A 6,922-nucleotide genomic window follows, 5' to 3' on the forward strand; every position below is an offset into this window, starting at 1 on the left:
CAAAATTTTGATTGAAAGTGTTTCGGAAAATTATGGGCGTGGGGGATCATTTATCCTTTGATCACTTTCTACTAACAAAAAAGACACTACTCTTCTCAATTCATAATCAAATGAGCTTTTTTTTTAAGCTTCTACGACAAAAACTTTCTATAAGAACCTTATATGCCCCAAGGGCATAACTCACGACCCTTGTCCTGAGGACTATAAGAGGAGGGTTGTCATCCTCAAAGACATAATTTTGAGACCTTTCAACTACGTTGAGCAAAATTACCATATCAAATGTTGATCGGAAATGTTTGGGGAAATGATGGGCGTGGGGGGGGGGTGATTCTCCCTCCGAATACTTTCGACTATTAAAAAGGGCAATAGCCGACTATTAAAAAGGGCAATAGTTTCGTTTCAGAGTTCAGTGAGGTAACACCAAAATTGAATATTATTCCTGTCTGGATTTATTTTGGTGAGGTCATAATTTATTCCAAGTGAGTTGTTGACCTGAGTTAACTTTAAGAGGATTATAAAATGGATTATCATCATTCAATGCTCTCGTCAGAATAAGATGTAGTTAAGACCTCTGTGTGGCGTGAATTTATGTGACAATATTATATCAAGGATTATTGATATATTTGTGATTAGATGGGACGTAAAAGGAAAAATGCTAAGCAAGAAGGCATGGACAGTTCATTTGACACCTCAGGACTCAGTTCTAGCTCAAAAACCGGAAATATCGATACTAGCTGCGTATTTTAATCAAATTCTTGATTTTGTGAAAGAAAATGGAAATAAGTTGGACAATATCAACAATCAATTAGGAACTCTTACCGCAAGGGTGGATAACTTGGAAAAAGAACAATCGCTACAAACGAATAAGATAAACAATACTGAATCGAAAATTGGAAAGATTGTGAATGAAACCTCTAGCCTCAAAATGCAAATAAAAACTTGCACGGATGAAATAATGGAATTAAGAAGGAAAAATGAAGAATATGTGTTTCGGATTGTGAGAATGGAAGCTGCAAAGCTAGAAAATAATGTCATCATATGGAACGCAGCCTGTAGGGATAATAACCACGCTCAAGTTCTATTCACAGAGGTAGTTCGTCACGGGCTGGAAATGCCCGAAGTAAATTTCACAGTTACTCATTATGATAGCAACCGTAAATTTTTGAAGGTGACACTAAATAAAAAAGACGATAAGTTTGCCATATTGAAGAACGCTAGCAAGCTTAAGGATAAGACATTCCCTGGAAACAACAGCAACCTGTTCATCAGCGATGATGTCCCAACTGAAATCCGTAAAGTGCGAAAGCTGCTTCTAGTGAAACGTGACAAATTACGAAAAGATCATGGATGTGATGCCTGGATATTGAAGGGGTTTCAGCCGAATCTGCTAGTGAAAAGACCAGACGGCTCGATTACCAAATACACATTCAATGATGCCATACCGGAGATTGACGATTTTCATAAAAAATTTTCCATCGCCCGAAGGGAAGTGCCTGTTATATTCCCTGTCGATGTTCAAATGTCGTAATGTCGTGGGTAGCAGTAATAGTTCATGTGCCCAAGTAATATGAATGAAAATATTTAAATTGAAAGTGTTTTTTTTTATGTTTAGTTTATATAAGGTGTATTATTATTATTATTATTTTTTTATTTTTTTTTTCCTTTTTTTTTTTGTTTAGATCCACATAGAGGTTAAATTAAAAGTTGCACAGATTAGTCGTACTGAGGGAAAACGACTTGGACTGGAGATTATTTTTTTTTGTTTTTTTAATTGTTATTTTTTATTATGGTTTGCTGGTCTTTTGGGGCATGGTGTGGTTGCTCTTAACGTGGGATTAATATTTGATAATGGATAGAGATAATCGTGAAATTCCATCATCAAGGTTAAAAGAATTTGAGCGGAATTCTCTTTCATTTCAGTCAATTTTTCAAACTATTTTAGCTGGTGATGATGAAGATACTTATAGTAATTTTGATATCCCAAAAAATCAATATATATTTATGAATGAGCTGGAAAGAAAAAATGTAAATACAAGTAGGATGTCGTTTTGGAATTGTCGGGGCTGGGGGACTGCGCAGAATGTGATTGAAACTTTTTTGTCGGATTCAGATACAGATATATTAGGCCTATGTGAAACTTTTTTAGATGATTTTTCAATTGAAATTTACATGTAAAAGATTACCAATTTTTTCACATCGGTCGGAAAAGACAAAAACAAGGGGGTCTAGGTGTTTTGATTAAAAATTGCATACCAGCACGTAAAAGGATTGATTTTTTGCCAATGAATATTGAAATGATTTTTGAATCTTGTGTAGTTGAATGCTCTTTTCCAAATAATCGGAAGTTTTTAATTGCAGTTATTTACCGTACTCCGTCATCCAGCCAGATAGAATTTAAAAATCATTTTGAAAGTATGCTGGATAAATTAGCTAGTCTTAATACTCTTTATTTAGTTATGGGTGATTTTAATATTGATTTAATGAAACTCCTATCTGCAGATCAGAATAGAATAGATAGAAATATTTTGCAGTTTTTGGAGGGCCCACTATCTTATGGACTAAACCCCGTATGTTTTGTGCCCTCTAGAATAGCTGATACATCATTTTCACTTATTGATAATATTTTTTCACCTTATAGTGCTGATAATACATTTATTATTCCTGATGATTCATCTGACCACTGTATAATTATGTCTGATTTTCTTATAAATTTTCCGCATAATAAAAAAAATCAAACCAAGCGTAGAGATTTTTCACATAAAAATGTGTTAAGGTTAAAAGAAGGGCTTGGTGATGTTGATTGGAGTCCTGTAATTGATGAGAAGGATCCAAACCAATCATTAGATAAATTTTATTATATTATGAATGAAAAGCTTGATCTTTTTTGCCCATATAAGAGCCCAAGAGGAAAGAAACTTACCCCAAAAAAACCTTGGATAAATGAATCACTTTTGAGATCTATTAATGAGAAAAATCGTTTATATAAAATTAGAATAAAATATCCCACGGAAATAAATATCACGCGTTTTAAAAATTATAAGAATATGCTGGTCAGGATCCTTAGAGTAAGTGAAAGACTTTATTATGAAAAATCTTTTCGAAATTCAGATTCCCCTAGAAAAACTTGGAGTTTGATTAATGATAAAATTGGAAGAAATAAAAAGTTGTTACACACTGAAGTGTTATTTGATATTAATGGTAAAGAATTTAGAGGACCACAAGCTGTTGCTAAGAAGTTTAGTGAATATTTTGCTAGTATTGGATCATCTGTTGTTTCAGGAGAAGTTGGCCTTTCTTCCCCAAGGTCGCATACAAAATATCTACCGCCCACTGAAGATACGAGCATATTTATGGCCCCGGTTACTTTTGCAGAATTTCAAAAGGTCATTAAGAATTTAAAAAATGGTAATTCATTGGGATATGATGAACTTTCAACTAATTTGCTAAAAAATATTGCAGGTGTAATTTTTGAACCGTTGCTTCATATTTTAAATTTATGTATTTTCTCAGGTACATTTCCTAAAAGATGGAAAATTGCACGTGTAATACCATTTCATAAAAAAGGAGATAAATCTGATACAAATAATTATCGTCCTATTGCAATTTTATTACCATTGTCTAAAGTATTGAAAAAAATTTTAAAAGGAAGGATTACTAATTATCTAGATAAAATAAATTCTTTTACCAAATATCAGTTTGGATTTAGGGCAGGCCATTTGACGGAACAAGCAGTTGCAGCTCTTGTATTAGAAATAAATGACTGCTTAGATAGTAATTATCATGTATCTACTGTTTTTTATGATGTTAAAAAAGCATTTGACACTTTAAACCATGAAATTCTTTTTGATAAAATGGAAAATTCTGGTATAAGAGGGAAAGGACTAGATATAATAAGATCATACCTTTATGGACGTAAAATCGTGGTAGATGTTGATGGACATTTGTCTAGTTTAAATGATCTTGAAGATATTGGTGTCCCACAAGGATCGGTATTAGGTCCGCTTTTATTTTTTATGTATATTAATTATATACCACGATTTTTTCAGGGAAATAATGGTATTTAAAATTTATTTTCAGATTACACAGCTGTTTATGTTAAATCGAAGGATTAATATAAATTGATTCAAAATTTTTTTAAAACTGTTAGTTCAGTTAATCGATGGTTTGTTTCTAATTATTTAGTACCGAATTTTAAGAAGACTGAATTTATGGTTTTTGGTCATTCAAAACGTGCTATTAAAAAAATTTCATGTCAGGAGCTTCAAGTTGGTGAGCATAAAATACGTAGAGTTCAATCGTATCGTTATTTAGGAGTTTTTATTGATCCCCTTTTGTCATTTCAAACTCATATTGATCATTTAAGGGTGAAACTTTCGCAAAATATTGGGTCTATGCATCGTTTGCAACATCTTTTTCCATTTTCAATTTTAAAAATAATTTATCATTCTTTGATTGCTCCTTATTTAAATTATTGCACAATTATTTATTTAAATACTTTTTGGACGCATATAAAACCCCTACAGATCTTTCAAAATAAAGCAGTGAGAATACTTGGAAATTTTTTACATCGTCCATCAAAACTTAGAGATGCATTGGAAAATGAAACATTATTTCTTTTCTTGAATTTATTAGATCTGAAACATATAAGAGAACTTAATATATCAATATGGCATTTTAAAATACAAGATCCTAGTAGTTATTTTTATGAAAAATCTCTGTTGATTCTGCCCCCTCCTTCGGCTCTTAGGTGTTCTGGAACATATCGAATTCCCTTTGTTAATTGTGAAAGATCTAGATTTTCAATTAGATACCAAATACCATTTATTTCAAATAAATATAGGCTGAAAGATAGAATTCAAATTGAGGCATCATTTCGGCAAATATCAGTTCTAAGGAAGAAAATATTAAAGTTATGTATTGACCTGTGATGGTGGAATAGAAATTTTTTTATTATTATTATTATTTTTTTGTTTATATTTGTTACCCATGTTGGGATAGCTTTCCGTGCCTCACATGTCCAGCGTTTGTTTTCTTTATGTTTGTTATGTTTTTTGTTTTTTTCTTTAACCAGGTTTTTTTTTTCTTTCTCTCTTTTGTTATGATGAGAAAATGTTTTTTTTTGTTTTGTTTTTTTTTTTTTTTTACCCCATTTTACGAGCTTTGCTCTCTGTTGGGGGTATATGTTTTTTGTTATGTTGAATTAGTCAAATAAACAGTAAACAGTAAACAGTAGCCCTTTCAATTTTCAATCGAATGAGCCTTTTGTGAAATTTAAGACAACACTTTCTATAAAATTTATTTACTAAATTTTATGCTCAAAAGTACTAATTTTCTGGCAATGTTGGTATAGTTGAATGCACCTCTTTTTCAGGATTCTATTAGTAGTACGAAAGTCCCCGTTTAGTTATGTTTTCAACGGATTTCAAAGAATGATATCCACAGATATAATCAATTCACAGTCTACTAATTATTGGTAACCGTGGAAGAGGATTATATGTCACCAAGCCAATTGTTGATACGAGATGATATCCGATTTTAGGTGTAATCACACTGAGATCTGAACAACGACTGATGACAACAACAAATAACCATCTCAAAATTTCTATCTGATACATTTCAGGAAAATATGAGGTGTGTGTGGGGGGGAGGTATCCACCCTCCAATCACTCTGAATCTTAAAAAGGGCACTAGAAATTCTGATTACTAATCCAATGAAGCCTTTCCGAAGTTTATATTATCACCCTTTCTATATAAACCTTATATGCCCCCAGGACATAAATTTTAACCCTTGCAATGAGGGCTGTGTAGGGGGGGGGGCTGTCATCCTCAAAGACATAATTTCTGGATTGTTCAACTATGTTGAACAAAGTGGCTTCCTCAAAATTTTAATAGATGTGTTTGGGGAAATGGTGGGTGTGGGAGGGGATTAATTGGCCTCCAATCACTTTTGATTAAAAAAAGGACACTAGCCCTTTCAATTTCCAATTGCATGAGCCTTTTCAAAGTTTCTATGACAAGTTCTTTGATACAAAGTGCCCTGATCTAAAAATATATATATATATATATATATATATATATATATATATATAATAATAATAATAATACATTGTGCCTTCATTGTTCTTTATTGAGGCAGTATTATTGCGCTGCCTATGATGCTTAAATCATTCAAAATATTTGATGATATTCTTTCAAATATTTTGCCAAAACTGGCATCAACCTGATGTGGTGATAAGAAGACAGTAAACAGTCATTAATTCTGTTTCACTTGGGAATTACTATGATTTTAGAATTTTTCCAGTCACTTAGAAATACTTAATATTTGAAAATAAATTATATTTTTTAAGTTAAGTGGGAGCTAAGACAGGATTTTTTTTGTAACAACTACACTGACAATTCCATCTAAACCAGGAGCTTTCAATTGTTTTAGAGAATTAATAGCGTCTTGTAATGAATCAGGTGTTATTAGTGACAATGTATCTCAGTTATTTTCAAAGCTAGATTCAACCTGGCGTCCTTTGATTTAGTTAAACATCCCCTCAATATTCCCTGAAATTTTCTCCTTAATACCCTTAGCCTCAGTAGTGGTAGTATCAGCAGTAGTAATAGAAGTGAAGTAGTAGTAACAGTAGAAATAAAAGTAGCACAAGTAGCATGCACATGTTAAAACTAGTGCTAGTGTAGATAAAAACTATTAATGTCATTTTATTGTGTGGCCCGTTTTGGTCTTTCTCAGCATAACGATGTGGTAAAATTAGTATAGTTAGTGTAATTGTCAAAATTATTTTAGTATAAGTTAATGATCTGAGTTTCAAAAAAAAAAAAAAAAAAAAATAGGTAGATTAGAAAAATGATAGGCAGACAGCAATGTCAGTTTCCGATGCCTCAAAATATTAGTCAGGGGCACTTGAGGTGAGTGTAA

This window comes from Artemia sp. Qi Xiang Cuo, chromosome 11 (assembly GCF_049724085.1).
Source record: "Artemia sp. Qi Xiang Cuo chromosome 11, ASM4972408v1, whole genome shotgun sequence".
In the NCBI taxonomy this organism is placed as follows: Eukaryota; Metazoa; Arthropoda; class Branchiopoda; order Anostraca; family Artemiidae; genus Artemia; species Artemia sp. Qi Xiang Cuo.